Source organism: Heptranchias perlo, chromosome 4 (assembly GCF_035084215.1).
Source record: "Heptranchias perlo isolate sHepPer1 chromosome 4, sHepPer1.hap1, whole genome shotgun sequence".
NCBI lineage: Eukaryota > Metazoa > Chordata > Chondrichthyes > Hexanchiformes > Hexanchidae > Heptranchias > Heptranchias perlo.
Window position 1 is genome coordinate 91,379,675 of NC_090328.1, and position 19,668 is coordinate 91,399,342.

The following is a 19,668-nucleotide window of genomic DNA, read 5'->3' on the forward strand; positions in this document are numbered from 1 at the left end:
AGCTGTATAGCCTGCTCCCTTTAGGCAGTCATCTTTTTAACATCTGGTATACCCTCTCTGGTCCCCTGCCTTGCAGAGGCATTGTGGGCAAGTTTCTCCTGTAACAAGATTAAGCATGCATGTGAGGGATCTCTCCCAGGTGGTATCAGACAGCTGAGGTTATAGATCTGTTGTTTTCACACTGTTAAAGTGGAAGAAGGGGTTTTAAGTTTGTGCCTGAAATAATTCCCTGTTGGAGGAGTTGGCAACACCACTTGTAAGATGCAAGCTAGTGAGCCCCTGAACCACAGTGCAATATGAAGGATGACAGCTAGTCATTTTAGAGGGTGAACAGTGTGTTGGTGGCCATGGTGTCCAAGCAGGAAATTGCAGAGCAGAAGGTGGATCACCTTGCCTGCTCTTATCATATCAATAAACACTTTTTGGCACTGGTCTGGTCTCTAGTTCTAGGAATGAGAGCGATGGCACCCAGTGCCATTGCCACTTCCCACCACACAAGACACTTTTTTGTTGTTTCCTCCCATGGGCACCCAGATATCTTTCTCTCCTTTGCTGCATTTCATCCAGGAGCTGCTGAGCTCTTTTCTGCCTCCTTCCAATGTCCTCCTCCCTTTTTTGCAGTATCTCTGCCAGCTCCTTCTCTAGAAGGCATTCTTCAAAAGTGCCAGAAAATCTCACATGAGCCATCTATTACATCTACTGACAGTCAACTCAGTCTTGCATAAGGTTCACTACTAACCTGCCGCTGTGCCCGCCTACTATTGTGCAGTTCAGTCATGTCTTATGATTGAAAAGAAAGAAGGAAAGAAAACTTGCATTTAAATAATACTTTTCATGATCTCAGGTTGCAATCATTCACAGCCAATGAGTTACTCTTTTTGAAGTGTAGTCACTGTTATAATCTAAGCATGTGTAGCAGCCAATTTTTGCACAGCAATGTCCCACAAACAGTAATAAGATAAATGACCAATTATACTGTTTGGGTTCCTTCTCAGGCCCAGCATCAGGTGCTGCGGAGGCAGCGTGCACCCAAACCGTGAGGCCTGAGGCAATTGGGAAATTGGGAAGCTGCTTCTTGGCTGTCCTGTCCTGCTGCCCATGTTCCTGTGCACTAGTGCTGGGTGAGTATCCACATGCAGAACCATCTAGCCTATCCTCTAAACTATGTGGGGTGCCTGTCTCTGAGCTGGTGCTTACTAGGTTAAGGTTGAGTGACGGTGTGTCTTCATTGGTGCTGCCCTCTTTCAGCTCCTCGACCACTAGGGGTTCTACATGTGCTGCATCTGAAAGGGAGGGGAGGGACAAGGTATGGCATGTAGTGTCAACGGTAAGCAGCAGTAGATTAGTGGCTGCAGAAAGCACCTGCACTTTGTCATGTACAATGTGTGCTGGCTGCGCAGCGCTGATGCTGGGCCTATAAACGGGCCTAGTCAAATTTCTACTCCATGATTCTATAATATGGACTGATCATTTATAGCAAGGGTGACCAACCAGCATCCCTCATCCAAGCTGCATGCAACTCTTTTGGAGGTGGAGTGTGACTATTTCCACTGATCCACACATTCAATCCCCATGTCAAAGACGCAGAACAGCATAAAATACGCAATCTGCCACAATAAAATAGGCAGCCTTCCTTCCAGCAGGAAATGAGAGATGATGGGGAAAGGGTAAAAAAAGAGATAGATGGAGAGAGAGGAGGCAAAACAAAAGAGACGGGAGCAAAATAAGTAATGGGCAAAATGAGATAGGGGAACTGAATGTGGGAGAGAGAAGGAAAGAGAAACAAGTGGGGAGATTAACAGAGAGAGAGAGAGAGAGAGTCAGAGAGGTTGGGTGAATTAGATAGGGAAAAGAGAGAGGGTAATGATAGAACACAATTCAGATTTCAAGAAATTATTTGGAAGCAAAAACATGTCGAAAGTCACATTAATGGCCTAGGTTTCAAAATTGCTTGCATGACATATTTACACTAGTTGTAATTACAGTCAGACTAATGGTAAGTACATTAGTATATTTAAAACCTGTGCCCTTTGACAGTTTATAGTTTCTTTTTCTGGCTGAAGAGCTTTGAAAGGTTGATTTATAATGGCTGATTTTCCTAGTACACGCTACTGGTGAGGAACCTTGTCCACCAGCAGTGCATATTGGAAAGTTGTGAACGCACCATACGTGACCTTCCATCCGATTATGCACAGTTGATGGACAAGGCTGCCTACCGGTAGTGAAAAATCGGAAAATTAGGCTGTAGTATGGAGTCTGCTGGCTAGATGTGCTGGATTCCGAACAACATCCGTCAGAAATTCAGAGAAAAAAAGTTAGGAACTGTGAAATCTGTTTGCTTTGTGGAATTTGACTCATTATCTGGTGTCTTTCTTCACTGTGTGCTAATGGAAACTTGTCACCCAAGCTGCCCACCGAGCCTGGTCGTCTGTGGGCTGCCACCAAATACCGACCAGGCAATGACTAACAGTAATTTAACAGGGAATTTTTACAGGATTAAAGGAGCAATCACAGAGGACAATAAACTGAAAAGAAAGAAAATGTCTGCAAAACAAAATCACTAGGCAAAAAACTCAGCTGGAGGGAAATCATATAATGTTCATGCTGCCGACTTTTTTAAGGTTGCGTACCATTGATTCTACATTATTAGTAGCTGTGCTTGATGTTTAAAGCATTGTATTTTATCTTATATTGTAATAGTGGAAAAGTGGAAGTTTACCAAAGTGCTAGACTATTGAATCTACAGGCATCTCACTGGCCAATACAACTGCACAGAAGGAAGTATGATTGGAATCAACTGAACCAGCAATAGATCAAAGTGGAACTATTGCAAATGAAGAAATAACTCCAGAGCAAAATATGCATGTGCTGGTTGAAGATGTTTTTTATGACTGCCATAATCCGAATTATGTTCAGAAGATTTTTGCAAAGCAGTAACTGTCACCTCCAGATTTTAAATTTCCTTAATGACAAATAAGGGAGAAAAGCAAGTCTATTCAGTCCAGGTCTTCTTGTGCAACACCTCTGATGAACTGGTCAAATCCCACAAAAATACTCGAGACCCCATACATCAAAAGAGCATGGAAATTCAGTTGCAAAAGGAAATGTTCTTGTAAATGTCTGTAAAGAGTGAATAAAGATGACATACAAGGCATTGTCTGAGTCTGGCGGAATGCAGTGTACATGTACCAAGAAAAATGATCAAACTAATTATTCTTTGCAGCAAACAGAACTTTGCATTCTAGAGGAAGGTTCCACAACGCTGGGGATTTCAGTTTCCTCCTGCAATATATTGCCAAAATGGATCATTTGCTGAAGGACCATATGGAACTGGCACCACACAGTTCACAGTACACATTACCACAGATCCAAAATGGACTAATTAAGTTCGTAAGGCAGCAAATCTAGCAGAAAATGTAACCAAGGGTGAGAGCTGGAAAAGGTTTCATTTAATACCTGATGTCAATACCTCTGCTGTCCACCCCCACTCTCCCCAAAGAGCAAACTACACTTCTTGTGTGTTAAGCACACAGAAATGTTGATGGGCAACATTAACTTGCAATAATTTTACTCAGATTACAGAAGCTTTTAATACAAGGGAAAGTCTTGAAGAACTCTTTCTGCAGCAGTTGATAGAATGGGCAATGGCAAACAGTTTGTATCAAGATAAAGCTATGATAGAATCAGCAACACCAGCAGAAGACTCAATAGGATTCAGCAAAACAATGCGGCAGGTGTCAATATTTGATACCTGCAGAAAGTTTACAGCAGAACTTCAATTTCCACTAAGCACCTTAATGTTTTTCTGAGCTGAAAGATTTCAAAAACCTTCCCAGTGATTATGAGACAAGGTAAAAGGCACAATGAGCATTTCTATACCTTTAGTAGGAAACACACTGGGGTAGATTTTCATCTTTATCGTCTGGCATTAAGCATCACCTGGGTGGAGGACAGAGATGAAAATCTGGCGGAGTGGATGGCACACCCCTTACAAAAACTGCAAAATTTTCCTTCCATTCATTTAAATGGAAAGAAGATCAGGTGGGTTCTGCTATTGGCATGTGATCCTACCTGCCAGATTTTCCTTTGCTTGCTCCACCCAGACAGTAAAGACAAAAATCTACCCCGTCTTAGATAAATAGAAATACATAGAGAAGTTGCAACATGGAAATAGGCCATTTGGCCCAACTAGTCCATGTCGGTGATTGCCCTCCATGTGAGCAAGTAGTTCCAATCTCATTTATCCACCCTGTTTCCATATCTATTTAATCCCTTTTCTTCCATCCACCTATCCAATCTAATCTTGAATGTTGACAGAGGTTCTGCCTTAACCACTATCCCTGGAAGTGAATTCCACATCCATACAACTCTCTGCAGAAGTTTCTCCAGCCCTCATTTCTAAATCTGTTACGTGTAATCGTGTATTTTGGCCCCTAGTTCTTAACCCCTCAGCTCTTGGAAACAGTCTGCTTCTATCTACCCTGTCCCTTAAGCCAGGCAGACTCATTACAAGCACTCAAGACCAAATATATTATCTAATTTCTCATTGGAGAAAATTGCTGAGTGTGACACTAATGCATCTTTTTTGTACTCCATCAGCAAATTTGACTAAAACCTCTCCATGTGGATAAAGATTTGATTCAAATATCTGATCAGAAAACAGCTGTTGTTGAAACTCTCAGAAGTATTGGACAGAATGCTAGCCCAAAGTTTGATTTAATATACAGAAATAAAAGGACTAAAAGACTCCACATTCATTGAAAAATTGAACTAAAAGTATGTGGAAGACGAGATTGGCAATGCCATGCCCACTTAGGAGCCAGCTATACCCACTGTGCACTATCCCCGGGCAGCAGGCAGAAGAAGCACAACTGACGTCACTGATGATGACCTCCAAACCATCCTCCAAGAGGTACAAGACAAATCCCTTACACTCCTGGGTCTTTCTTTCACCAAGCAGGACACCAACATCAATCGTGGGGCCTGCAGGGAGCTGGCACTGGCAGTGACTCCCAACTCCCTCACACCCAGGACTGATCAACAATGCAGAAAGAAGTGAAAACACTTCATGAAGGCAGGCAAGGGTGGCATGTCACCACATTCTCCCTTTCCACCCTGCCCACCCTGGGAACCATCACATTCTTCACCCTCTTAAAGCAACACTAACACTAATAACCATGCACACTACACTCTGGGTGAGGGTGACAAAACTCCCTTAACACACACTAACTGCCTTGCACAAACCCGAAACACCTTCCTCCACTCTAACATGCTCACGCGCCCATACCTTTTACTTTAGCTCTCCCATCACAATTGCCACACTGTCCTTAACTGACAGCCTTATCCTCACACACAACCTTCCACCTTCTTACCTTGCAATAATAGAAATGTTTGCTTTGAAATACACTGGACACTTGTTTTGTTATTTATGAACATTACAGTAAGTCAGGAAATAGACCATTCAGTAGATTCAGACATCTTCACACAGGTGAGGAGTCCCATCAAGGTCCTGCTGGGCCAAAGAGATCTACGTTGATGTCATCTGGTAGGGTACATAGAACAAGGTAAGGCTGAGGCACTGCCACTGTAGTCAGTCAGTCAATGAAGACATTCTGTAGAATCTGCCCTCTGATGCCCTTGCAGCGGTGAGCAAGGATGAGCTGGATATCCTGGGAATTGAACCCCTTCCTCTTCATGTACATCAACAGCTGCGCAGCTGACACCTTCAGTGCCACGTGCATGCCATCCTGCATTCTATCCAACTATCCTGCAGAAGTCCCTGGACTTGTGCCTTTGCTGCCTGGGAGTGATCCTGAGGTGGATGAATTCGGCTGCTTTATGAAAGAGGACGTCTGTCACCTGCCTGATGTATGTCCTGACAGCTCCCTAGTTAATGTTGCACAGATGCCCTGTGGCAGCCTGGAAGCATCTGGAGCCGTAAAAGTTGAGAGCGGTTATCACTTTAATTGCGACGGACAGTGCAGTTGTGGCAGGGGAGCAAGTCTGCAAATATTCGCAAATATGAAGTTGACAGAGATGCACAGCCATCGGATGCTCAGCTACTCGGGGAGATCCTCATAGGACTGGTGCAGCCTGCACACACGTTGGAGTGGGTTGTACCTGGTAGGCTTCTGTCCTCTGTCATGCTGCCTGATTCTCCTGGACTGGACAGGCTGCTATTGCAACTCCTCCTCCGTTACGATGGTACAAAGTGGTCTTCCCATGGGGAAAGCCATCCCTTGTCCAAAGCCGATCTAATTTGGGAATGGGAAAAATCTGATGTCCCAAAAAGATTTTCTGGGAGTACAGTCAAACGCTACAGTAAAATGAAGTGCAGATGTCAGTGATTTAAAAAATGTGAAGGAAGGGGCTAAAAAAAATTCCTCAGAAGCCTGTAATCAGCAGTGAAGTTGATGACCTCTTCAGCTCACCAACTCCTCACTTACACTTGTCTGAAGTGCCACAGGGAGCTGTTAAACAGTGGGTTTTTTTGGGTGTAAAGTTACACTAATTGCAGGAGAGGCCTAAACCCAGGAAACGTCCTTGTACTTGAACAGTATGCAAATGAGCCCTGAGGCAATTTGCATTGTTAAAAAAATCAACAAAATTTGCTTTTAGCACAATAACAATGCATAAGCAGTGTAATGTACTAAAATGCAAATTTCCTTGATTTTTTTGGCACAATAAAAAGCATAACAACAACGTAAATGCTGAAGGTAACAAGGTAATTCAGGGCCTTTGTCCCTCCAATAATCATCATGCCTCAATTCTTCTACCAAAGTAATGCAAATAGAAAAATGTTCTTTTAAAACAATACTAAAAGTGTGGGACAGTGGGGACAGTGGGAGTGGTGAGAACATACATGGTTCAAACAAAAAAGTCAGAATTCAATACAAAAACTAATTGTTGAGATATCATTAAAGTTCTTTCTTTATTAGTTACTTTAGTTCTTCTAGTACTTGGTTAAAATATTTAGCTTTTTGCAATTTTTATAGTTTGAAATATGAATTAGAGTTCCAGCTTTCTACCAATGTTATTGCCTATTACTCATGCAGAGAGGCAGTTTCCAAAGCAGATTGAGTTTTTTATAAACCGCATGCCATGAGCGGAGTAATGTTGTCTCTACATCAAAGAAAGAACAACTAACATAATTATAGGTTACCAGATAGTTTTTAGTTCCCTGTGCACTACTTGTACCATGTGATGTGGCTAAGAGGTGCTCCAGGTGGGTCATCTTCAATGTAACGTCCATCAAATACTCAGTCAAAAACTACAGCCACCTGGACTAACAATTACCCCTTAACTGTAGTATATCACACTGGAGACCATATGGGATGCCTATGACATTGTCCTGTGCACTCCAAGAGTCAGTAAATTACTACAACATCATGCATCAGATTATAATTACTGGCAAACTTTATTTCCACATTATACACAGAAGGAAAAAATCACATGGAAACATTACTGCAATACTTAACTTACATAATAATTAAGCCTGAAATTCTTGTAGTTCTTCTCTGTAGTTTTTGTCTGAGTTTTTGATGGACATTACATTGAAGATGACCCACCTGGAGCATCTCTTAGCCACCTCGCATGGTACAGGTAGTGCAAAGCAAGGAACTAAAAACTATCTGGCAGCCTATAATTATATTAGTTGTTCTTTCTTTGATGTAGAGACAAGCCTTCTCATAATCCATTTTTATTGAAATTACATCTTGTGCAGTTCTTGCATGCCTCTTGATTCTTTTAAACAATGTATGAAATGGATTCTTAGAACAAAACTGCCGTTAGCAATTTAGCAATTTAGCATGTAATATATTTATCTGGATGCTCGCATACTTTAGCACTTGCCAGCAGCTGAAAGCTTTCCTAAAGCCTGAATGTCATGAACAGGAATCTACATATCAGTACCCATTGGGCCGGAAATTGCTCATAAAAGAATGGTGAGCCTAACAGCGCTCACCGTTATTAATGGGCAAATCGAAAAGCAAGTTCCGGCGACTGCACATGCGCAGTCAAATGCGGAAATCCAGAACTTGCTCTTCCTGATTCACCGGTGATCTGAAAGCATCGCATTAAAGGGACCTCGCTGGCTGCAATCAATGGACCAGCACGAACTTGCTCTCCTGCCCATCTGAAAATTAACTAATCTTGCCACAAAAAAGGTACGCTGAGTTTTTTAGGTCTAAACTAACTATTAATGGCGTGGTAAGTATTAATGACTGCCAAACAACCTCCCTGGCACTGAAAATTAACTTTTAAAAATATGGAGTCTCATTACTTCTGATTTTAATAGTTCTTGGACATTTTAAATTTTTTAAGCTTTTTAAATTAAAAAAAATTGAGTTTTTTTTAACTTTTTCTTTCTATCCCTTCTTTTAATCTTACCTTCTCTTTATTTCACATTACCTATCTCATATTATAATATATTTACTGACCTTATCTGGCACTTCCTGGTTTTTACTCTGCACGATTTGTCAATAAATTTCCCTTCCTGGTTCTCACAGCGTGGCTTGCTAAAAGCCAATTGGTTGAGGGGACATAGTGATCCTTTCCCCACTCACATAGCCTGGGAAAGAACATTGCTGTTTTTGAACTTGAATTTCAAGGATGTTGCCACCAAAAAGAACGTGGCAACTTAGTGGGTGAATTTAAATCTAATGAGCAGCGAGCACTGTTGGTTTGCTGCTCAGAGCAATTTACGGGCCAATGTTTCTCAGAGAACTAACAATTTGATTACCACCTAATAGCAAGCTTTCACAACCTGGCTTAACTATAGATCAAACAACCTGTATGAATATGTTTATGTGTCATGTTCCATAGGCAAAAAAACTTAGAACTACACATTTTCCTGCATGTAATTTGGTGATATTTTAATAAACTTCATTTAAATAATCAAATGCCCAAACTGCCACTTCAGAGCTTTGCTAACCATTGGTGCCATAGACTATTGGTCCCATCGTTCACCAAGATCCCAGGTGCCCCGTTGATCCACAGAGATGGACATGTGGAATAGGCTTCCAACTAAAGCAATCAATGTGGTGCTATTTGAAGCCGCTAACACAGAGCTGGAAGAATATCAGGTTAGAAATGGATTTGAGGGTTATAAGCATATGAGAACATATTTTCTAGACAGTGGAATCGGTCCCATTGGGGCAGAACATGTGTGCAAGGGTGGGAAATTGAGCGGGAATAGCTTTTACCGGATCCCTGATCCATTAGCGAGCACTTTGATTAAATATGTTAATGTTTTATAAAGGTCTTAATGGCACCTAGCTCGCTTTTCCATTCATTTAGAATTGGATTGTGCTGTATGGTCCGCTTGCCCATCTGAGTGAACAAATCAGAAAGTCACGTGCACCACAGAGCTCTTAAAAGGGCTGATTTTTTCTTTGGGATGTTCCATTTATTTTCATTTTTCCAGTACCCTTTTGAAGTTTTGTTTGGTTTTGGTTTGTTTGATTTTTTTCTCTCTGAATATTTTTTATTTGACTTTTTTGTATTTTTTTGATTCCAAAACATGAAGCAAGTATTTAGGTTGAAACAAAAATTGTCCAAAAAATTAATGAACCTAATTCAATTGAAACTTTTACAAGAGTTCAGCAGAACATGAAGAGCATAAAAAATGGATTCTTACATTCAAACTTTCACTGCAGCTTAAAGAACAGCGAGGCATCGAACTGTAGGATTCAGAATCCTGTTCTGGTCACCATGCCAAGTTAAAATTAATGATGGGAGTTGTTTTCAACTTGTTCCAAATACAATTTTTATGGTCGAATTGATATGAGATGAAAGAAGGCATGCCAGGGAAATGAGCAGGCATCAGAGCCAGTCTGCCCACACCTGCCATTATGCCACCAATCATAGTTGCTGGGCTGGCACATCTATCTGGCATTGAAAGGAGACAAATACCTCCACAAGCTTCAGATCAGCATGGAGCCAGCTGCAGATCTGTGCCATCTGTTGCAAGAATATCTGCAGCCAAGCTGTACCATAAGGATAGCAATACCAGTGGCAGTTAAGGTCACCATAGCCCCCAACATTACTGTCTCTGCCACCTTCCAGGCTAGTATAAGGATCATCTGAATTATCAGCCAATGTGCCAAACATTTATCAAATACATGACTGATGTATTCTACAGCATGGCCAGCAATTTCATCTTCTTACCCAGTGACAGCAACACATGACTTCCCAATTTCCTATGTAACTGATAGCATCCATGGGGCCATGGAAAAGCGAGCTAGGTGCCATTAAGACCTTTATAAAACATTAACATATTTAATCAAAGTGCCAGCATTATTAACAGATGACACTTTGTGACATGCATACTTAGGCTACCTAAGTACCCTTAACTTGGGAGTTCTCCTGAGGTCTGCTCTTTTCTTCTGCATCTGCTTCCAGATCCTGTGGCTACTTAACATAATATTGACCATGGTCGTCATCTCCTGCCAAGCATGTAGCACTGCATTCCTTTGGGAATGCCAAAAATGGCAACCTCCCTTTCACCCACAAATGCAGCAGACCATTCATTTTGCCGGCTACCAAACAAGTGGTTTGTGTACTTTGCTGCGTAATCATTTAGCCACAGGTTCCAGTTTGTGCCTCCAAATTTGTTCTGGCATCCACTGGGTTTTTCTTCTCATTTCTTTTGCCCCACACACTTGTTGGAAAGGCTGGCACAAATTGTTAACCCCAAATCTGACCACATCCCTTTAAATTCATACTGCAGCCCTTAAGGCTGCTGGAGTAGACAATATTCCATTCACCCTTTGACAAGCTCCCAGCCCAAGGACTAATCAAGGCTAGAAGCCTGCTTTCTGTAACAAATGAGAGTTGTCCCCAGAAGATCAAGCAGCATTCTGAGTGCTGGGACCAGAATGTTTACCCATTGAGAGATGGTTCCTCAGCTACTGGGGCCAAGAAAATGTCATGACAAACAGGGACTGATCATGGATGAACAATGTAGGATCTAAAGTTAGATAAATATTCCAGAGTTTCACATGATTTACCTTGATTGGAGGAGGAGGAAAGGGTGAATCTTTGCAGAATCTTTACTCGGAAGACTACATGGCCTAAATTTTAACCCCACAAATGGATGGGTTGGGGGCAGGTGTGAAGATAAAAATTGTAAAAAACTAAAACCCAACCCCAACTCGCCTCCAATCTGCCCACTTCCAGTTTTAATGTAGGCGGAGTGAGGGGCGAGCGTCCAATCCACTCTTAGGAGGCGGGTTGGTCAGTGAAAGCTTTCAAGGAGGCTGCGGGCCTCCGTTTTTACAACTTAATTCCTGGGGGCCGGGATTCCCAGGCCTTCTGCTTCATGCCACCTGAGAGGAGGCGAGAAGGCCCAAAACACCAGGTAAGTGCCTTTATCGCACTGCTTTTGGGCCCAGAGGAGCAGGAGTGCTTCCCACAGGTCCAACAAGCCTACCTGCAGCAACCCCCTCCCCCACGATCTCCGACCCCTCCATGATCTCCGACCCCATGATCCTCGACATACCAGATGACTGGCCCCCCTTGACCCCTGACTCCCCGACGACCGGCCCCCGATGACTCCTGACCCCCGGTGACTCCTGACCCCCGATGACTGACCCCCGGTGACTCCCGACCCCCGATGATTCCCGACCCCATGGCTTCCGACCCCCGATGACCGAGCCCCGATGACTCTCGATCCCCCGATGACTCCCAATCCCTCGATGACTCCCAACCCCCGATGACTCCCGACACCCAATGACCGATCCCCGATGACTCTCGACCCCTAATGATCCCCGACCCCGATCCCATCCCCCAAGACCAACCCCACCCCCCCCCCATCTAAGACTTAGCTGCTCACATCCGCTTCCTGGCTCTTCTCCTGTCTGACTGAGGCCATGGCGGGAAACTGACGAAAATAAATAAAAGATGTCCTTACATCAAAATCATAAGGACGTCTGGGAAACCCGTACTTCCGGGTTTTCCATCAGGAATTCCCCGCCCTCTTCCCAGCTTCAGATTAAAATTTAGGCCAATGAGTAAGTACAGTCCATTAACGAAAAGATTGTAGATGGTTTGCAGAAAGAATTAATTTAATGTCCTGAATGACTTTTTTGTTGCATGCTTTTTTCTGTTCTAAATTTTTCTTCACATATACCAGATGACACTGGGGAATCTATTCACCTTGTTAAAAATCTTGTGTGTATAGCTATCCACTTCCTGTCCACAAACTTTACTTCCAATCATCACAATTTTTAGCCACACTTTTATGTCAACGTTTAACATTGTAAATGTTTACATTGGCAGTTTCAATTAAAATTTCTGATGCAAGCTGCTTGTTGCTTGTAACTCTTTGTCAATGAACCAATCAAATCACTTAAAATGCTTTTTTTAAAAAAAATCGTTACCATTTTTTCTCAAGGACTGAAATTTATGGTGTCCAAAGTAAGGTTTTAAGCAAAATGAAAAAAATAAAAAATTGCATTTATCCATTCAATTCTCTTTCCTATCTGTTAATGCTTTTGTTAAAGTTTTTACTTCAAGGCTTCAGCCTGTCTCAAAAGCCTGGGTTTCAACTGAAATCTTTGACCTTAGAAAAGTTGCATAAAACTTCCAACCACATCTGCGCCTTCTGCGCATGTGCAATTTGCAGAATTTCCCAACATACAATCTACGCATTAACAGGAGTTGAAGGGCTTTCTCTGTATTCTGCGAAGATTTGAAAGCTTCATTGATTTTTCAAAAGACTTTGAAAGAAATTTCAGATTGAATTCTCAATGATTGTATTTCAGGTACGTTTGGCATTTATTTACTTGTATTAACAACAGACAGGTGAACCGTAGCACATGTACACAGCAGGAACTATGCAAAGAAACACTTGTTATCATCCCTATTCTAATAAAGCCTCTGACAACTGTGAGCAATGCCGCAGGAGATTACTATAAATATAGAATATTCTTGAATGCATATTTCTTGACTACGTCCTGAGACAAAAAGTGTTGTTTTTGCTCTGTCTTATAAATAGTTAATTTCTCCTGACGTTCTAAAGAACTATGAGAAATTAATTTATGGTATTAAATACAAACATTTGTTTCTTTTGTATGAAGCAGGATTGATCTATTTTTTGGATTTTCACTAACTCCAGGTAAATACAATTTACAACAGATTTCAACAGTTATTTTTGGGCAGCTGTTCGGAAAGAGTCATCCCATCCCAAGAGGTCATCCCCTCTTTTTCATACACTTTACATCCTTTGATAAAATGGTAAACATGTTTGGCTGAAGATCCATCTACATTTCACTATATTGCCTATTAAATGACTTCAATGAGCAGTAACTTCAAAGAATAATCAGCAGGCAATAGAAAAGAAAGAGTGCGGCAGCTTAAATCACAAAGCAGAACTATAACTTATCTTATGCTTAAGAACACCTTTTGTTATAAATATAACGGTTTTGTAAATTGTTGACCTCAAGTTACAATAGGAGCCTCAAGTGTTCAATGAAGCCTTCAGTTATAGCCAAATGTAATACAATCTTGGTCATGTCTGTGCCTCAGGTCAATGGTTTATCAGTTATTTTCAACTGCAGTTATTATATATGAAGTAGGAGTTTCATGGAGCACAGAAGATTATCACGGTTTCAAAGTTTTTCAATTTCCTTTGTGTTGTTGATGTTTGAGTTGCAGGACCACTTACATATCAAGAATGATAAAGATAAAGTTTGACTTTTTCATCTCAGTTGTTTATAACTTTCTGGCATGACTGATGTTGACTCCTTGCTGTGATATGTTCCGCACATACTGGCCACCCTTCAGTACCTTGTCCAAGTAGCCATTATTCAGGTATGAGGCTTGATGATGATTTCCATTGATTTTCAATTCCTCCCATAGGCCTCTGCTGGTAAGGAGTACAGATGAGGTTGGGAGCATAGTTGGAGCATAACCTGGGATCCATCATTCCATAGTAGAATTAATTGATGTTCTGCTGTGCCATCACTGGAACCATTTTTATTAACCATTCTAATTAAATCTATGAAAGAATAGAACAAAAGACTATCTTTTCAGTATAATCATTTTAAATATTTCTGCCAGCATATTACAATTTGTCTGATGACTGCATTACTGTATCAGGTTCAGTAAATATCTCAAATGTATAATTTTTGTGAGCAAATGTACAACTATCAACTTCTTCTTTTAGTAGCTGCTTCCAAATTAAGTTTCCAGTTTACAAAGAAATGGTGACACAGAGGGTTCAAGTGAAGATTTTCCATTTGACTCTGAGATACCATCATTCCCTGGCTTATCACTTGCCAACAGTTTTTAGAGATCCAGGGGCTCGTCTTGAGACTCACATTGAACTTTAATGGCAGAGTATTACATTTTAATATCATGCAATCACTGTATTTGCCTCTTTCTCATTGCTTTTACAATTGTACTTTTAATCTCATAAATCCAGCTGAAATTAGGAAAATCAGCTAGGATTCCCACTTATGATTACTACCCAACCATTCACCTTTGCTGGAAGTGCATGCATGTGGACATGAGTGAGGACAGACTGGGGGCTGTGAAACCATATTGCAACAAGGAGTTGACACCTGCAGAAGAGAGAAGTTTGTCTTAGAAATTTGATGAGTAAAGAAAGCAGTCTGACTGGATTGAAGTTAGAACCCAAACATGTAAGGATAATGCCATAAGCCACGATTATATTTAATTCGAATGGTTAATGAAAATGACACCCAGTTCCCCTCTCTCCAAATTTCTTCTTATGGCAAATCATATGACCATGTTGTCAATTTTCTTTTCATTGATTTTTCATGTCAAGTGTGGATTGATCAGGGAAAGCCAGCATAGATTTGTTAAAGGCAAATCGTCTTTAACTAACTTGATAGAGATTTTTGATGAGGTAACAGAGAGGGTCAATGAGGGCAATATGGTTGATGTGGTGTATATGGACTTTCTAAAGGCGTTTGATAAAGTGCTGCATAATAGGCTTGTCATCAAGATTGAAGCCCATGGAATAAAGGGGGCAGTAGCAGCATGGATACAAAATTTGCTAAGTAACAGGAAGCAGAGAAGAGTGGTGAACGGTTGTTTTTCGGACTGGGTGTTCCCCAGGGGTCGGTACTAGGACCACTGTTTTTCTTGATATATATTAATGACTTGGACTTAGATGTACAGGGCATAATTTGCAAACTTGCAGATGACACTAAACTTGGAAGTGTAGTGAACAGTGAGGAGGATAGTGATAGACTTCAAGAGATAGAGATAGGCTGGTGGAGTGGGCGGACAAGTGGCAGATGAAATTTAATGCAGAAAAATGCGAAGTGATACATTTTGGTAGGAATAAGAAGGAGAGGCAATATAAACTAGAGGGTAAAATTCTAAAAGAGGTACAGGAAAAGAGAGATCTGGGGGTATATGTGCACAAATCGTTGAAAGTGGCCTGACAGTTTGAGAAAGATGTTAAAAAAGCATACAGGATCCTGGGCTTTATAAATAGAGGCATAGAGTACAAAAGCAAGGAAGTCATGATGAACCTTTATAAAAATTGTGTCCAGTTCTGGGCACCGCACTTTAGGAAAGATGTGAAGGCCTTAGCGAGGGTGCAGAAAAGATTTACTAGAATGATTCCAGGGATAAAGGACTTTAGTTACGTGGATAGACTGGAGAAGCTGGGGTTGTTCTCCTTGGAACAGAGAAGATTGAGAGGAGATTTGATAGAGAATATTTAAAATCATGAAGGGTCTAGACAGAATAGATAGAGAGAAACTGTTCCCATTGGTGGAAGTGTCAAGAACCAGAGGACATAGATTTAAGGTGATTGGCAAAAGAACCAAAGGTGACATGAGGAAAAAATTTTTTAGGCAGCGAGTGGTTAGGATCTGGAATGCACTGCCGGAGGGGGTGGTGGAGGCAGATTCAATCATGGCCTTCAAAAGGGAACTGGATAAGTACTTGAAAGGAAAGAAATTGCAGGGCTATGGGGATAGGGCGGGGGAGTAGGACTAGCTGGATTGCTCTTTTTTTTATTCATTCATGGGATATGGACGTCACTGGTAAGGCCAGCATTTATTACCCATCCCTAATTGCCCTTGAGAAGTGGTGGTGAGCCGCTGCAAGCCATGTGATGAAGGTTCTCCTAGAGTGTACTGCTAGATCAGGATGGTGTTTGACTTGGAGGGGAATGTGCAGGTGGTGTTGTTCCCAAGCGCCTGCTGCCCTTGTCCTTCTAGGTGCTAGAGGGCACGGGTTTGGGAGGTGCTGTCGAAGGAGACTTGGCGAGTTGCTGCAATGCATTTTGCAGATGGTACACACTGCAGCCATGGTGCACCAGTGGTAAAGGGAGCAAATGTTTAAGGTGGTGGATGGGGTGTCAATCAAGCAGGCTGCTTTGTCCTGGATGGTGTCGAGCTTCTTGAGTGCTGTTGGAGCTGTACTCATCCAGGCAAGTGGAGAGTATTCCATCACACTCCTGACTTGTGCCTTGTAGTTGGTGGAAAGGCTTTGGGGAGTCAGGTGGTGAGTCACTCGCCGCAGAATACCCAGCCTCTGGCCTGCTCTTGTGGCCATAGTATTTATATGGCTGGTCCAGTTTAGTTTCTGGTCAATGGTGACCCCCAGAATGTTGATGGCGGGGGATTTGGTAATGCCGTTAAATGTCAAGGGGAGGTGGTTAGACTCTCTCTTGTTAGAGATGGTCATTGCCTGGCACTTGTCTGCCTTGAATGTTACTTGCCACTTATCAGCCCAAGCCTGGATGTTGTCCAGGCCTTGCTGCATCGGGCACGGACTGCTTCATTATCTGAGGTGTTGCGAATGGAACTGAACAATGTGCAATCATCAGCGAACATCCCCACTTCTGACCTTATGATGGAGGGAAGGTAATTGATGAGGCTGGTGCATAGAGCCAGCACGGACTCAATAGGCCGAATGGCCTCCTTCCGTGCTGTAACTGCTGCATGATTCTATGATTCTATGTTCTGTTTACAATAAGAAAATTACCTTTGTATTCTTATTGTCATTTTGGTTCAATCATTTGGATTTGGAGGAGGGGTGGGTAATGTGTCAGTAGTTATTATTATCCTATTTGGCATTAAGAAAGTGAATGTAGCTTTCAGTTCATTCAGTTGAACAGATGTGATAGCCTCATTCAATGAAATTTCATATTATGGAATGATTTACATTAGAGACACATTTAAATTATAATTGATTTATATTGATCTATATTTGCTGTCCGAGTGAACAACCTGGCATTGTCTTTATCAATACATCAAAGGCAAGAAGGTACTTCTCTATTTGTTTTGTGAATTTGATTGTGGTTTTATTTTATTAATGGCTCCAGAAAAATATTCTAAATCATAGAAATGAATGCCTGTTGTTTGTCTGTCACCCACAAATCTTTGCTAACTTTTTAACTTCAGAGAAATGGTTTCCTCGGTGATGTTTCCAAACTGCTGTTCTGTCAAAAAAAAATCATTGTTGAATGAAAAATATACAGTCGATCAGAAAATTATAACAGGACAATGGAAGGGGAATGTATTCCGCTAGCTCAGTGTCTGCTTTCATTCTTTTGTCTGTCAGTATCAAATGTATGTAATAATGAAATATCATTGCTTCATCAGTTGGTTCGTTTAAGCTTTGGTGCATTTAACAAATCTGAAGGAATCTTTACTTTATTTTAATTACCAGAGCGAGATATTCGACAGAATAAAGCTGCACCAATTCAGGAGGCATTTCTCCCCAGTGGGCAGTACTTTGTTCACATTAGTTTTGCTGTTGAAAATATCACAACCATCTCATATTCTCCATTTGATGGCAAAACATTTAAAATGTCAGGGGGACTGAGTGACAAGTAGGAAAGACTGTCCTTTCACTTTGAATTCGGTTCAAATTAATGGAACAAAAATCTTCTTTTCTGCCAGCTGTAAGTATGCTAAGTGAAATGAGTTTGTGCAGCCTCAATCCAGTTTCTCAGAGTTCACAAATCCACAGCACAAAACTTTCCATAATTTGACACTGATTTGTCATAAATTCACAGTCTCATTCAGAGAAGCCGGAAGAATGACTGGTGTGGCAAACAGAAATATCACAGGCACTGATGTTTTAAGTGGTACTCTATTGAGGCTAATGATGAGATACATTGCCGGCTCGGTGGGGAGAGAACTTCACAATGCATCAAGTCCATGATGTGCCTGCCATCTAGGAGTAATTTATTTTAAAAGTGGATGTAAAACGTGGAAAAAATATTCTGGCCTGAATTCGCAAAAGTTGCAATCCTTGAGCTTTCACTGACCCTGCTGGAGTATGTGGGGTTAGAGGGAGGGCACCTATGCCACTAGGGGCACATCTCAGGCACCCACCTTTTCCTATAAACACTCTGGCACAACGTTCCCTTCCGAGGGCTGCCAGGTCCACCTCCAGGAAAATGACTGCGGCCTGGACACCCGCTTCCCCTCACTCCCTCCACCTCCCTTCCACGATGGGGTCCACTTGTGCCCTTCAGGAGGCCAGTATTCCTCATCTCACTCCAATCCCAAACAAAGCCACTGGAAATTTGACTCTAAATCTGGGATCTGCTAGAGTGGCCAAGCAATTTTGGAGCTTTAATTCTATACTGCTTTTATTATTCCTCCATTTCAGTCCTCATACGTCCAGGAAAATTAATCTTGAAGTAGGCCAGTTTCTTTATACCTTGTAACCACTATTTCCTTTTGATTAACACTATGGAGATCATCGGACAGCAGCAAATGTTATTTCTAATTGGCTGGTTTACAAAAGAAAGTTTACATTTTTTTTAAAATATATTATTTTTGAAAAAGGCTGTTCTGTAGAACTAGACTCAAATCCTACTGATGCCCTTAAAGCAAAATTGTTCTGTAAGAGCGGAGATAAACTTCTATCTGGCCACGCCTCCAGAGAAAAAAGCATCATGGAGGAGGTTAATATTTCTGCCAGCCTGTCCCCGTGTTGAGTGATTCACTTCCTGCCCTGAGTTCTGGCAGTAGTTTCCTAACATTGGAACTCAGAAATGTAGAACTGTGGCAATTTAGATAACCATTGGTGGTAATACCACACAGATGCTCCAGCACAAAGAAAAGAATAGGGCAGAGATTTATTATCAATCATTTTTAATACGCCTTTGTTTGTGATTAATGCATTCTTTTGTCTGTTAATAAGTCGCTGGAGTTTGTTTAATGCTGTGCTTGTTGTATTTATTCTCCGTTGTCTGTATGGATTGTTGACGTTATCCATACATTCCTCAATATAATCTATTTTGCATAGGATACTTGTAATTGCCTTATTTTGCAAGAATTACAATGGCCCCAATATTTATGGGGAGGCGGGGAGGGTGCGGGGGCACCTGTCAGCGGCCGGGAAGCCTGGAAATACCGGGAATGCCGAGGTGCTGCCGAATTTCCTGTAGAAGGCTGCAGCCAGTGACCCTGGGGACGGTCCCTGGCAATCAAAAAGATCAGGGGTCGTGGTGGGGCATGGGGTGGCTCGTCGGACATGGTAGCGAGGGGGGAGGGAGGGACAGATCACAGTAGGGGGAAGAGATCGAGATTGCTGGTGGGGGAAGGGGGGAAGAGATTGAGATCGCGCAGGGAGAGATACAGATCACGGGGGTGGGGGGGGGAGAAGTAGAGATCGCGGGGGGGAGCGATAGAGATCACGGGGGGGGAGAAGTAGAGATGGCGG